The sequence below is a fragment of the Meriones unguiculatus genome, chromosome 5 (genome assembly GCF_030254825.1).
Source record: "Meriones unguiculatus strain TT.TT164.6M chromosome 5, Bangor_MerUng_6.1, whole genome shotgun sequence".
Lineage (NCBI taxonomy): Eukaryota > Metazoa > Chordata > Mammalia > Rodentia > Muridae > Meriones > Meriones unguiculatus.
Window position 1 is genome coordinate 119,882,948 of NC_083353.1, and position 15,405 is coordinate 119,898,352.

General features: G+C 44.0%; 1 protein-coding gene across 1 annotated transcript in view; it reads left to right on the plus strand.

The window, feature by feature from the left end:
* The window catches only part of Etv6 (ETS variant transcription factor 6), a 235,153-nt gene that overhangs the window by 37,016 nt on the left and 182,732 nt on the right, over window positions 1–15,405 (plus strand).

Below are 15,405 nucleotides of genomic sequence, written 5' to 3' on the forward strand. Positions count from 1 at the left end.
TCGTTTTATCCTCCTGTGATAATGTGTTAGCCATGCAAAACAGGCATTTCTAGGCCTCCCATTTTACAGCTCTTAAAACAAGCAAGGTTAATAAAAATGCCGAGGGGAAGCTGCAGCCTCTATCAGGTTCTCTGTGCCTAACCCCAGAGACACAATCTTATCTATACTGAAGAAGCCTGGAAAGACCTGACAAAGGGGAGCTTTAGCCAGAGAAAGCAGGCCACACCCTGAAGAGGCTGCTGCATCCAGGGAGACCTCAGAAGGAAAGGCTGCCTGGGAATACTTAAAGGGCCCCAGGGTGCCTGAAGGCACTTGGATTTGATCCAGTAAAGTAGTTGGAGAACCAGTGAATGGACTTGGAAAGAAAATATCATGATTGCCCTGAGGGGACCGATGTCGCCACTTGCTGTGTGGTGGCCACTGGGACTAGCTGGACCTTCGGGCTTTCTAATCATGTCTGCTCAGTGCCCTGTTTGCTGTCCCTTTGGCTTTACGTTCATTCGCTCTTTCCCCCTTGGCCCTGTGGGATCTGTAGTAGCTCCCAGTTCTCAGTGACCAAGGAAATAGGCACTCACTGTCCCTCTGGTAACTGGGGCTTCCTGATAACCCTCAGGAGCCCCAGGTCCTGTTGCAGAAGCTGCCCACAGAAGGTAAAACAGCATAGTGTCCCTTTCAGGGATCTCTGGATATGATGTAAAATAAAGAAACCAACATTTCAGGGTAACCCTAGGAATGCGGAAGGATGGTGGCACATGGAGAGCCTTCTAGGATAGCGACAGCCTCAGTTGCCCTAACAGGTCCTTATTTAGTCCCCAGGGGCTGAGTAGAAGGACCTCTGTCAATTAATGAAGACGGTGTTTCAAGAAAGGTTAGGTGTGTAGCCACCACTATTTTCTGCTTCGTGGTGATTAATTTGAGGTTTCAGTACAAGTCCCAAATCAGTTTATGAACACTGGTGGCAGCTCAAAGAAGCCAGCCGTTCAGTGTTAAACGACGCAGGACTCCTGAAGGTAGGAGGATGACAGGAGCAAAGGTTAGTTGTTACATCTCTTTCTTTCTTTTTTTTTTTTTTTCATCACTTACAAAGAAAGTTAGTGATGAAGAAATGTTTTGGCAAGATCTCATGCAGATTGTTAACAAGGAAGCAGGCCTGCGACTCAGCCAGGCAGGGAAAAGTCGAGAGAGTCTCCCGGACTGTGAAGAATACTTTAAGTGTGCAAGCGGAAGGGAGCCTTGTGTTCTCAGAGCAAGCAAGGAGAGGGCCCCGTTCTTCTGAAAGCTTGTGAGGATATTCTCTGTAGAAGCCTGAAGCGGTAGAGGAAGGGGCTGCTTGGAACTAGAGACCTGGGCTAGGAGGCAAGGCTCAAATGCAGACTCTCCCTGAGGCGGTTTTTGAGTAGTTAAATAGCCACGACACTGCATGGCTTTTATTGCTTTACAATTATTTTATTTATTATTATTATTATTGTGTGTCCTGTGTATGTTTGTGTGTGTGTATAACGTGTATGTAATGAAAGACTGCCAGGAGCCTATCTAGACGGGGAGACCCCGCTTCCCAAGGAACAGCGAGACCAGCCTTCGGATGCAAGCCGCAAGAGGTTTATTTTGATACACGGGTACCCGGGGCGACCAAGCCTATCGGAGGACTTGCGCGCCTCTCGGTTAGGGTGACGGGTTTTTATAGGGCTCGGGAGCAGGAGGCGCGGTTACAGAAGTGAGAAGCAGTTACAGGGTTCTGATTGGGTGGTTTGAACAAAGCCGTAATTAAGTCACGTACCCAGAACAGGGAAGGCGGGAAGGCAGATTGTGAGCAGGGTCACGTACCCACCCGGAACCGGAAGGCGGGAAAGAATGCAGCGAGGTAGCTATCCCCTCAGGGAACTTACCGCTATACTGCGCCTACTCTACATAGTGTTAACGATCGCTGCTATCTTTTGGTCTTTCATTTCCCCCTTTCCTATGATCATTTGAAGACCCAATCTTGGGTCTTCCAGATAGATTATTTTTTTATAATGGGATCTGGGGTCCCTTCAGGGTGGATATAGGGGTAGTAAGCCAAGGAGATTACAGGATCCCTCGAGGCTTTTAGCCCAGTTGCTGCAATATTAGTGTCCATTTCAGCTAAGCAGATGTCCAAGACAATAGCTAATGCCAGGGAGCCCCTTTTGACTTAGCATTTCAGCCTGCTAGGGGGGGATTTGGGCGTAGATCCGTCTTCTGGAGCTTCTTCGAGCTGACCATTGGACCGTAGGCATCAGGGGCTAGGAAGGCTGAAATGCCAGTCAAAGGCTGGGCAATGGGGAAGTCCCAAGCATCTGGTTCGTTGATCCACCCGAAGAGGCAGGGAGCAATCATGTCAGTTTCCAGGAAGTCCAGATCTCAGCTTGCAGTCCACAGCTGATCCCGGACAGAGTTAAACAGGTGAAGATCTGCTGAGACAAATTCAGACTGGAGACAGGAGTTAAAATTTGTCTATTAAATGGGAAAGATCAGGGAAAATCTCATCTGCGATCCTTTTGAGCTATGCCAGATCGAGGTCACATCCCTGAAACTCATATGAAATTTTAGTACACAAAAGGAAATATACATAATTTTAAATACTCAGAAAAGTAACATATCAGCAAATCAAACATTTTGAGAGGAACAGGTAAAACTGCATCCCACTGAATGAGTATCAGTTAGCTGTTTGTTTTATAACCTTTATACACAACCTAAGTGTCCACAGTAACATTTTTTTTCCTTCTGTGGGCATAGCTGTTTGTAATTAGTCACGAATGAAGCTTGGCTATTTTTATACACTCAGCATATACTTTTAGTTTTCACTTTTACTTTATGTTTACACTGGAAAGTTAGGCAGAAATACATTACTGGCTTTTAGTGCTAAACCCTGGATGCTTGGACTTTCTTTAACAAAGCAACTAGAAGGAATAGGTTTAGGATATTTCTGTGTCAAAATCTACCCCAGAAATGGCAGATATTAAGAATACCATACTAAAAGCTATGACTTTTGGGTCAGATACACACATTAAACAGATGTTTTTAAAATAACGAGAAGCACCTTTAGTCTATCTTTAGAAGCCAACAAAGGAAATTAAAATCTTAACCTGGTGACTGAATAATAAGCAGTTATTGCTCCATCAACTTATCAGAACTCTATTGATCAATGTCAACACTCTGAACTTTTAAAATTTTATAACATAAGCACAACAGTAGCAAAGGGGGGGGAGAAATTTAAAATATTTCCCATTTTTAATCTGCTTTAAAATATTTTTATCTCTTTATAATTTATAATTATATACCTAAAAAAACTACTTAGACTCTCCAATCTTTTGAATTTATCAACCCTGAAACATTTTTTAAACTAAATAATAACACTCTAGATTTTTACAACCTAAACTCCTGTATTCTCAGACCCTATATAAGCTCCACTTATTTATCTTAAGACATGAGTCCTGTGAGCAAGGCAAACCTGTCTTTTTTTCTAAATAAGGTATCTAGTACTCTGTGGTTCTAGCTAATGAGCTGATCAATGAGCTAACAGTCGATCTAATTGTCTTTTCTCTAGCTGCAAAGCTACCGTAAGCTTAGCATAGCCGTCAAGGTGTTCAGAGACCTGAGAAGGATAAATTATAAGCTAAATAAATACCAATCCATGTGCCAATCAAAATGACAGGGATGACTAGTTAGCCCATTACCTAGGCAGTGTCCCTGGCTCCTGTACAGACGCAGTTCTGCCAGGCACATAAGATGAGAGACTGTTTCTGTGGAGAAAGAAACGAGAGAATGGCCTCACCTCGCCCTTAGCAACGTGAAACATTGACTCCAGGTGTCCACAGTTTTGGCTGGGCCTTAGCAGTGGGCCAGTTGAGGCAATATTGCCCAGTGGTTAGCATACCACAATCCAGAGTAGCATTCATCTGTCGTTGTGCCCAAATCTTCTCGAGACCTTGGGGGACCTACTGCCAGGATTGCGGGACTTCCTGTCACAATAAGCTTACACATGTTAAAATGCCTAATTCAGATTTCTGACAAGCTTGAGGGCCAGCATATCCGAGTTACTCTGTTTTTATCATCTGCTCTAAACTGTGTCCTATAAAACAGAATGCTATGATCTCTGATTCTAGCATATTTTCGAGATACATGTCCTAGAAGTATATATTTTAAGACAAATAGACAAGAGACTAGGTAAGGCTCAACTGCAGTATTTAGCATAACTTTAAATCTGTTCTTTCTGAACTAAAATCAAAGCAAACCTTTTAATCGGATACAGTTTATAGAGAGGCTAGCTAATCTTTCTGCTCCTACCACTTGCATTAAAATTGAACATTAAAAAGCTTTGCATTTAGCACTAATGACTAAACATATCTCCGGACCAGCATGGCAGCTGGCCATGTGTAACCGAACTGAGCTGGAATCCCTAAACAAACATGGCAGCCAAACTACAGCTTCACGCGTTCTCTATTGCTGAACCATCATGGTGGCTGGCCACGTGTAACTGAACTCAGCTGGAAGTCTCAAACAAATATGGCAGCCAAACTACAGCTTTACGAGCTCTCCATTGCTGAACCATCATGGCAGCTGGCCATGTGCTAGCATTAGCACAGGCTGTGACTGACAATACCATACATGGCCATTAGGTGCTGATGATACAGCAAACACTTCGGAGCTTCCATAATCCCCCACAACCAAAAGTTCCCAGTAATCGAACAAGCTTTAGAACCAACTGCATAACAGAACAATTTTAAACTGTAATTATTTTAGCCATACCAAATCTATCAGCTAGAATTTTTTCCTTAAAAGAGCATAAAAAAACATTTTGTAATGAGGAATCACCAGCCTTTTAAATGAAGTATAACATTTTAAAATACAGTTTTTCTTTAAATCATATTAACTCTCTGGCTTTTTATAACACATCCACTAACCTTCTGCGACATGCTATATACATTCAGATTTCTAGCTTTTCTTTTCTGGCTTAACCAGACATGCTTACTTTTTTGCTCTCGCTCTCTTTCTTGCTTTTCAGACGACATAAAAACTCTCACTAAAATCCTTTCCATTCTGACATGATCCTGCTGAAGCCCAGAGTCTACGTACGATTTGCTTTTTATAGGCAAAGCAAAAGCAAGTTACATTACTATAAAGAGGAGTTCTGAAACTGCCAAAATTTTTTTTAATAACTTTCCTGCATCTGATAACATAAAGGTAACAACCAAACTCTAAGGAACTTAGAACAAGCTTTAAGGAACTCGGTGAAACTTCCCCTTTTCTTTGTCTCAAGATAAAGAACAGGGTGTAAACATGTTTTTATAAACAAAGCAGCTTATCAAACAAACAGCTCTCCATAAGATACATTTCAAAAACTGCAATTTTCTCAGTCATAGTCATACCCAAATGTCTGATAAACTTTAAACAAATTTTTTAACCCGTTTTTGCAATATTAAAACAAAGTACCCCTTTTGTAGAAGTCACAAGGCATAAACATAATCTTTAAGATTAAAACCAGATTTTAAAACCAGAATTTACCAGTGCAAGCAATTTAATTTTTAAAACCAATACCAATTTAAAATAAGCTATCCTTTTAACCTAGAAGGAAATGAGATTTGACCAAGGTCTTTCTTTTTCTTTTTTTACCCATACCAAGATGGCGGTTACATTATAAAATCACATGGTGAAGTCAAGATGGCGGCGAGACACTGAGACACTTTAGACCACGTGGCAGCCTATACAATATGCGCTTATGGATCTAATAAGGCGCATAGGCACACATTTTAAACAAATTTCGTAAGGCCTTTCAGAACAGAAAACAAAAGGTAGACAGACAAACAACACTCACTACACTTATGACAAAAATCAAGCAGACAGCAGACAACACAAACCGCGCGGTACGAGATCGGTGCCAAAGCGAACACAAACATTCAGATGGAGACCTTGTCGGAGGTCCGGTTCCTCCGTCTCCCAGATGAAGCACGTAGCCTTCTCTCAGGGCGTCGCCCCAAAGAGTCCCACTCGGCTCGTGTTTCCAGACAGAAGGGAACCCAAGAAGGGTTACCCTTACCAGGCACTCCTGAGACGTCTCCCAGGAGGCACGGAAAAGAAGTACGAGCCCGTCGGCTCCTTCTAGTTTCCGTCTGATACAGATGACCTGGCCAAGTCCAGACCACAGGGGGACTCGAACCCCCTGGAAACAAACTCACACAAAGACAGACCGTTTAACACAACGATACACAAGACTCACAGAACAAAAAGCCGGCAGGTCTTACCTCCCGACGCTGGGTCGGTGGTCCCTGGGCGGGGGTCTCAGATCTCGGTGGGACCTCCAAATGAAAGACTGCCAGGAGCCTATCTAGACGGGGAGACCCCGCTTCCCAAGGAACAGCGAGACCAGCCTTCGGATGCAAGCCGCAAGAGGTTTATTTTGATACACGGGTACCCGGGGCGACCAAGCCTATCGGAGGACTTGCGCGCCTCTCGGTTAGGGTGACGGGTTTTTATAGGGCTCGGGAGCAGGAGGCGCGGTTACAGAAGTGAGAAGCAGTTACAGGGTTCTGATTGGGTGGTTTGAACAAAGCCGTAATTAAGTCACGTACCCAGAACAGGGAAGGCGGGAAGGCAGATTGTGAGCAGGGTCACGTACCCACCCGGAACCGGAAGGCGGGAAAGAATGCAGCGAGGTAGCTATCCCCTCAGGGAACTTACCGCTATACTGCGCCTACTCTACATAGTGTTAACGATCGCTGCTATCTTTTGGTCTTTCATGTGGACATCTTTTTTGAGTTGGCTTTCGCTTCCCACCTTGCCTTTGAGGCAGTGTCTGTCTTCTTTCTGCCATGCTGCATATTCCAGGAGAGTTGGTTGAAAGATTGTCCTGTCTCTGCCTCTTCTCTTCTCTCACTGAATGCTGGAGATCACTGCCTTATTGCATTCTGGGCCTTCTTGGGCGGATCTAGCACATGTCAGTAGGTGTGCATATCAAGCGCTTTTACAATTTTGTTGGTCCTGTTTACTGCTTTTAAGTTTTGCTTATAATAATGAACCGATAGTTTTTGTCAGATAGGGCCTTACTAACTAGGCCAGCCTGGATTGGAACTCAGTCTTCTTGCCTCCTCTTCCATAGTGATGGGATTACAGTTGCAATGCTACTATATATGGGCTTGCTTTATTTCAAACCCTGGCTAGTTTATCTTGGGTCTTATCAGGGAGAGAAAAAAAAAAGTGATTATTTGCTACTATCTTGACAGAAACTTTCACTATCATGCAAAGAAGTCAAATTACTTGGCAAGGCTACAGTTTGCTTTTCTGGTTCTAACGTTTCACCTTTTTCTAAGAGGAAAATTAGTGGCATATTAGTATCATGTTAGTGGCTTGATTTGACTGTGTTTGAAGGAGCAGCAGCCATGCCTTTGGAGGGTACCAGATCCTTTTAGCACCTTGTTTCTCTTGCCTCCACCCCAGGGTGTTCTCTCTCCAGAGCCATTTGTCCTTCCTTGGGACAGTTGGAATCTCTCCCTTGTCTCCTCTGTTTTCTCTCTGACATCTGCTCACACCCTTTCCTGGACCCTACGCTCTGCTGTTTGTAGACCTCCCAGAGAAGGTGGAACTGATTGATCTTCATACAGATCCAGGCACGAGATGACGTTCTTACCAGGAGCCGAGAGTACACAGGATCACAGGCCAGACTGGTGACCCCCTTTGGGAAGGGTCACATGTTTAGAGATGAGATTAAGGCGGGATGAGTACTGTGTGATGCTGAGGCAACTGAGGTAGGTTTGGTCCCATCCTAAGCTTGGAGTTCCCCTGCAAGAAATAGGCAGCTCTGTGGACTGAGAGGGTTGTAGTCCTCATTCAACTGGTCATCTAGGCACAGGCTGGTGAGTAAATTGGTTAATGTTAGGGTACACACACATACACACTTGTAACACTATATCTGTAAATATCTGTAAATTTATTTTTACCATTGGGCTTTTACACAAAGAACTGGGTTAGTGACAACTTTCCTTCATAATTTTACTTACGTAAAATATGTGATAAGCAACTTTTCAATCAGCTGCAGCTGCCACGATAGTCATACGTGTCGTGTTAATGCAATGTTTCTCTCCCTTCAGAAGATTGGAAGTCTGGCATGGTCTATTGCAGGTTAAGGCCCTCCTCAGAGCCACAGACCACTTCGTTTCCCCTGTGTCCTCGAGGTCGAGGAGGGCTCCCTAGTGTCTTGTATAAAAGTACAAATGCCTTTCGTGAAGATTACACCCTAGTGACTGTTCACTTTTCAGAGGCTCTCTGCCTTCTGCTAACATCACATTGGGTGGCACAGACACAGTGACAGTGGCACACAGCCCCCTAAACAAAACTAGGCTTTTGATAACTCAGAGAGTGGTCTTCCCACATCTTCCTTCATCAGCCTCAGCTGACCATGTGAATCCCTGTAAAAGAAACTTTTATTAGCCTGTTTCAATGGTTGTCTGGGAGGCTCACTGTCTCCTTCTGCTAACCTAGGCCTAGTCCTGGAAGCTTCTAGCCTCCATACAACCTAACCTAGGCCTAGAATGTTTTCAGCCTCTGAGACTTACTGCTTAATAAACTCACCCTTTCTTGTCCATACTGAGCTCTGGGCTGGCTGGTTCAACTCAGCTGTTCTGGCTCAAACTCCTCAAAATCTCAGCCTCTGAATTGCTCTGTTTGGCCTCCAGCTAACTCCAGCTATCTTTTCTAATCTTCTGTTTCCTTTTTATTCTCTCGCTAATTCTGCCTTAATCTGTGTCTAGCCTGTTTTCTCATTTGACCTCTCTCTGTAAAGCTCTGCTGGTAAAACTGTCTCCTCTTTCTATTTTGTCCCTTAAGTACCTTCCCTTTCTTCTCTTGTCTTGTGAGACTTGGGCATATCCTATTCTGTGAAATCTTTCTCTGATCCATCACCTTTTCTGTCACTCAATTAAACATCACTTTCAAATATAGGTGCTTCTGTGCTTCCTTCTACAAATTAACTTTACCTTCATTGTTTGGGATTAAAGGCAGACACCACCACACCTGAACCAAAGCTTTTTTTTTTTTTTTTTGTCTCCTGGATTAAAGGTGTGTTCGTATTCCAGCCCGATCACACAGACCTAGGTCTTTGGATGTCATCTCTGGCCAGAGCAGCCGTGTTCTAAATTAAAATTCCTCTACAAATCCTGGAGATCTTCTTTCTCTCTTCCTCTCTTCCCACTCCCCCACTCTCCCCTCCCACTCATAATATTATTCCCAGTTACATACAGTCTTAAAACAGGCAACTTAAAAATGTAGAACATATACATAAAAAGGCAAGCACAATATATATTTAATTTTAGTTGTCCTCACATTTTATAAAAATTGCGCCAGAGCGTACATAATCTTAGAACCTTTAAAAAAAACTGTTCAGTTCATCCTTGTTGCTTCCCGTCACTGCGGTTCACCTACTAATATGCTTGCACTGCTTTGTTTCTGAGCATGCTCCGTTTATTCTTTCACTTTCCCGTTGATGGGCATTCATTTGGTGGGAGGGTTGGCTGTTGTAAACAAGTTTGCTATTCACATGTTATAGATACATATATGTTCATGTGTCTGTGTGTAGGAGACTTTTTTATGTACCTGTGAATGTACTCCAGGAGGCATCTGTGGGAAGCCCAGCAGACATAGATCCGTGGTGCTTATTTCAGTCTGGTGTGGAAAAGCGCGTGATCTTTGTGGCAGTGGAGACTCTATCTTATGTAGTTCTGCTTCTCCTCTCAACTTCCCAGGCTTCTTGGTGCTTAGAAAACGACTGTGGGTATACAGCAGGCGCTTATCTGATACACGACTTTGGTGCCATCGGTGCTTGTTGACACTGTCTCTTCTTCAAGTCCTTGAACCTGAAACCATGTGCCTTGTGTGGCGGATCCTTTTTGTTCTTCTCGTAGAATAGGTCCGTTCTCTCTGTGTTACTTTATGTAGAATCTTCCATGAACTAGGCAGAGCCAGTCTGAGGAGGACTGTCTTCTTGCCCTTCCGTGAGCCAAGCTGCACATGGTGCTACGTGTTTGTAGCCCTAGAATTTGGCAGGCCGAATTAGAGAGATCAGGAATTCAAAACCAGCCTGGGCCACTCGAGACTCAGACTAAGCAAGCAGACAAGCACTCCTTCAAAGAAGATTTATTTTATTTTTAATTATATGTATCTGTGAGCACAGGTGCCTCAGAGTCCAGAAGGGTCCCCTAGAACTGGAGTTCCTGGTGGTTGTGAGCTACCTGATGTGGGCGCTGGGAACCAAACCCAGTTTTTTTGGAAGAGCAGCACGCATGCTTAACTGCTGAGCTGTCTCTCCAGACCCAACAAACCTTTCCTTTTGATCGGGCCAGAAGAGGGTATGTGCAAATGGACAGCTTGCCTCGGTGTGTGCTCTGCCACTTAGATCATTGGAAGGGAGGACTTACTGGGGAGAAAGTAGGGTGTTAGTATGAGATCTGATACTTGGAGGAATGGGAGCTCACAGATAGATAAAGGAGGCAAGTGGGGTAGAGCATTTTAGAGCTGTAAGAGGCAGGGGAACCTGGCACAGCTGGGTAATAGTGACCGATTGGCTTTGAGTAGGGCATACTGCATGCAGTTGAATGGATGTAGCTAAGGTGATTCATGTGGCATGCTTGAGTCTGTGTCGCTTCCGTTTGGGGATTTATAGCTAGACCAAAGTCATTTTTACTCATTCTCAATGTCTGCTTTACAAGTTGACCTGTTAGGTCCGAGACACTCAGGGTCATCCTCACACCCTTCCCCTCTATGTCATCCCCACCAGTTACAAGGGTAGATGTGTGCCAGAGCAGGGGAAGAAAGCAGTGACTTCTGGTTCTTACCAGTCTGTTTGTTTGGACAGAGTCAGGATTCATCTGTGTTCACGGAGAAGTGTTTTTTTTTCCCAGAGATTAGACTGAAATGACTTTGAGGCAACAGTAGCAAGAGCGTGCTGGGGAGGAAGGTTCTGCTGCCCACTTCTGGAGTCTTTTAGACCCAGCGCCTTTTCTTTGCTCTCTCTGTCCCCAGCTGCTTCTATCTATTTGCTTTCTAGTGATGAAAACACTTGGGGGTGGGGCTGCCTCACGCGCATGCATCCCCTGACCATCTGTTCTCATATGCTCCATGGTTAGTGGAGGGAGTGATGGTTTCGGAGAAGAGGGCTGGAGAGGCCTGATGGACAGCAGAATTCTCTCCGCAGAGAAAACAGCCAGTCCGCTGTGGCCAATTCTTCCTCTGACTAGAGAGATATACAGCCTCTGCACATGGGAGTGCACACACTCGGGACGATAGGATGGAGTTGTACCAAATAAAATTGTTATTGAAATGGATATTTGTAGAGAAATGCATTGTATTATGTCACAGTACAATATAGTGTTACATTTTGCATTCCTGTGCCTTCATAGACTAAGATTAAAAATACATGGCCTAAAATCTGGTAGCCCTGTACTTGAACCTCTTCCCCTATAGTGTTTTAACTCATACAGTTTCCTCATTTTAAAATGGGTCACTAATAATACCTGACTTTCATACTGGGTTATTAGGAAGGCTGTGTGAGAACTAATGCATATTAAATATTTCATAATAGCCTTCTGCAGAGTTACTTGAATTTGGGACTCTTTTTTTTTTTTTCCTTTTTAATGAAATGTTTGCTCACTGAGATGAAGCAGTCACAGAGATGAAAACCAGTCACATGTGAAAACCAGTGGACTGTCTTGGGTGGTGTTCCATGGATTTTTCTGCTGATTTGTTTAGAGGTTAAGTGGGAGGATGACATGCACAAACTGAAGGGACAGCCCTGCCTGAACAAGGCTGCCCCTCACTTTTAGAGAGCAACTTTGAAAAACTCCATCTCCAGAAAACTTTTTTTATTTTTAGCAAAACCTCTTTCTCCACCTGGCTGTCGTCTCTGTTGGGTACATCCTTCTCTGCTTTCATGTAGTTAGCCCTGCACACCTGCAGTCATTTATCTACTTGCACCTTGTGTTTTTCCCATCTCTCTTTAAAACATGGTCCAGTTGGTGCATTGGAAAAGGTGTTTTCTACCCTGTGGAAATGCTGTTTCCCCCTTCTTTAAGGAGCAGGGAGATGATTGGACTCCTCACTTACCATGTGTCAGGTTATCATTCTGCTCTGCTCTTCTTAGATGTGTGATCTTTAAGAAGAGGATTGGAGCTGGTCACATAATGGTGACATGTGTGCCGCTTGGAGTGTGTCCTTTTTGTAACTTTCTGCATCGTGAGTTTTATTCAGATCTGTGAACAGGTACCGAAGCATTAAATGTGAAAAGCATTTAATTTTCTGGCATTTTTGTGTATGTCAAACTCCTGGCCATCTTTTTAATGGTGTTATCATCAGATCCAGCCCAAGTTTCACAAAAAAGCCAAGAAAGCCAATGAGATTTGAACAGATTTTAAAATAACTGAACTAGGGACCTCTCTCTGTGTGTCTCTCTCTGTCTCTCTTCTCCTCCCCTCTCATGTAATTTAGCACTTTTAGAGTTAAATAAGAAAGGGGATGGGGTTGGAAGTTTGAGCAAGACTAGAGCTAGTGTGTAGTAGGTTAGAGATAGAGAGAGTAGCAACAGAGGCTATGGCCTTTGGCTCTTCAGTGCCCGTGGGAGTTCTTCCTGCAGGCACTGGGCCTGGCCTGGTTCTGTCTAATGTCCCTGGGTCTTTCGTGTGAACCAAGTTGTAATACTTACACAACTGTGCACTTGTGGTAGGATGTGGGGTGGGGCAAACACAGTCTGGAGAAGAATTGGTTTGCATAGAGTGGCTGCTCCTGGAAAGAATGTCTTTTTAGTTTTGTCACCTCTGATGGGTTCTGTGACACATGGAGTCAGATCCTAATCAGGCAGCTGGAGTGGTCAGCTTTGTGATGTCATTGTCTAGTTGTCAAGTGAGGTGTGTTTGAGCTCTCATGACTCCTCTCTCTCCTTCTCATCACTCCTCTTCCAGTGCTGGAGTCTCAGGAGCACCCTCAACAGTTGATGGGGGGATCCTACCTGATCCTCTTGTGCCCCAATACCCTGTCTGTGGATTCAGAGAACTTTAGAACCTCATGTTCATCAGCTCCTAGTGTGTCTGGGGAGCTTTTCCATCTTGCTGATATTGTCTTTTCTTTTCCTAGCCACCAGCTCATGGAACATTATAATTAGAAGACCCTTGACATCCTTATAGTCCAGAGTTCAACTCCTTCGCTTCAGAGACTGTGACCTCGGAAGGCCTGAGGGCACAAAAGTGAGAGATGATAAAGAAAAAGAAAAAAAAATGTTTTTTACTGCTTATGTTAGGTTCTCCAACCAGGGTCACGTAAGTTAGACTAACATAAGACAGATTAGTAAAACAGAAAGAAAGAGAGTACTTTTTTCTCTGTTTCACTTAGCCCAGGTTCACCGAAAACTAAGCTAAGGCTGACCTTGAACTTGTGAGCCTTCTGCCTCCATCCCATCTCTGAAGTTCTGGAATTGTAAGCATGTAGCAAGCTAAGATTGAGAAATGGCAGACCACAGCCTCGGGAAATTCCCACTGATAGTGACTCAGAGGTGGGAAGGGGGTTTTTAATTTTGCTTTGTCTTTTGGTATCTATCACTTATTACCCTCTGACATGGATTTGAGGATTTGTTGTTGTTGTTTGCTTGTTTGCTGGGTTGGTTGGTTTTGTTGTTGTTTTGTCTTTCCTTAATGCTCATCTTCTATTACTCTAGAAAGTTGAGGACGAATAACCCTTTTGTGCTTTGGTTCTCTTGAGTAAAAAGGGACCCCCAGTGCTACCTAATGAAAGACTTCATCTGTCACATGGTCTTATAATCAGATAGTAGATGCTCAATAAAGGTTCCCCATCCCTGTAATTATTAAGTGTAATTATTAAGTGTTTACTAGACTGTAAACTTGGGAACAGTGACTATTTCTTGCATCATTGTTTTACTTCTACCAGCAGTATGACTGGCATATGATTTCTATTGAGTGTTTGACATGAGTTAATAGAGAAATTGTAGGGCCCCCTGCTGCAGATATTTGCTACGTTAAGTGAATAGGCTTGCCTGCTGTCTTTTTATGGCAGGCCTCAACTGTTGAATCTGAAGTGAGTAATGTTGGGCTGAGGCCATGGGCCCAGTGCTTTATTTTTATTGCCGTGATTCTGCTGAACTTTCTTAGGCGTGACTACAATGGCAGAGACTTGTTAGGGAGTCCTGAATATCAGACCAGCAAGTAAGATATACAGCAGCTTTTTGAGAACACCCTCATTCATAGCTGCTCCTTCTTGGAAATGCTTCCCTGGCTGTGCTTAGCAATGCCCTGCAGGCAGTTGACTAGGCAGGTGCAGGGCAAGGGTCAAGAGAGAAACAGTCAGGGAACCGAAAGGCTCAGAGGCTCCGCTGCAAGCTCCAGCCTAATGTTTGGCTTCCACGGGCCTCTCAGTCCCTATGCTCAAATTAGAGGACAGGGCCAGAACTGCATTATTCTACATTCCCAGGCTTGCTGGAAAGTGTTCGGAACACCCCAGACTATTTAAGCATGTCAGAGCGATGGTTTCAGTGGAGAGACGTTTCTGTGAGCACTTGGGGCAAGTGGCTGAATGGCATATTGAGTTGGAAAATAAGTTACTCAGTAGAAAATGATCTCATAGTCTTCCCCCATCTCTCTCTCTCTGTGTGTGTAGGCCAGAGGTCAACTTTGTGTGCCTTCCTCTATGCTCTGCACCTTACCTTTTGAAGCAGGTTCTCTCTCTCATTTTGGCTGGACTAGCAGGACAGCGAGCCCTGGAGATCCTTTGGGCTCCAGCCCTCAGTGCTGGGGTTACAGGTGTGCACCACTAAACCTGGCTTTTATGTGGCTGCTGGGGGATCCAAACCCAAGTTCTCATGCTTGTTACCCACCGGCCCCCGAGCCCGCATGTTAACTACAGTGTTCCAGCCTCCTGACTTGAGTGCATGTGTTGAACATGCACTGGCCATCCAGGCAGGGCATCGGTTGTGTGAACCTTTCCCTAACTAAGTCCCAAGTGACTCCTCGTCATGCCTTCAAGGTAATGCAGTTTGGCAAGAGCATTTGGACCTTGACAAAGTCTCTTACCTGATTTGGCAGTCAAAAAAAAGACCAACTTGCCTAATTTGATCATCAACTGAAAACTAAACAAAACAAAAGCCAAAACATCTGGTTCTTTCTTGTTTGGTGACATAAAAAAAAAAAAAAAACAACAAAAAAACAGTATAATTTTTTTTTTATGTGTGTGTCCCATTAGTGAGGAGACTATTTGTACTATTGAGACCTAAATACTTGTCCTTAGTTTTCTTCCCTGCCTCAGTGCTTCTTGAAGGCTAAATCCGTGAGAATGTTAGTGAGTCATAGCTATCTGTGTGTGTTTACCGTGTGCTGTATCTGCCTGAATTCTGAACATCCG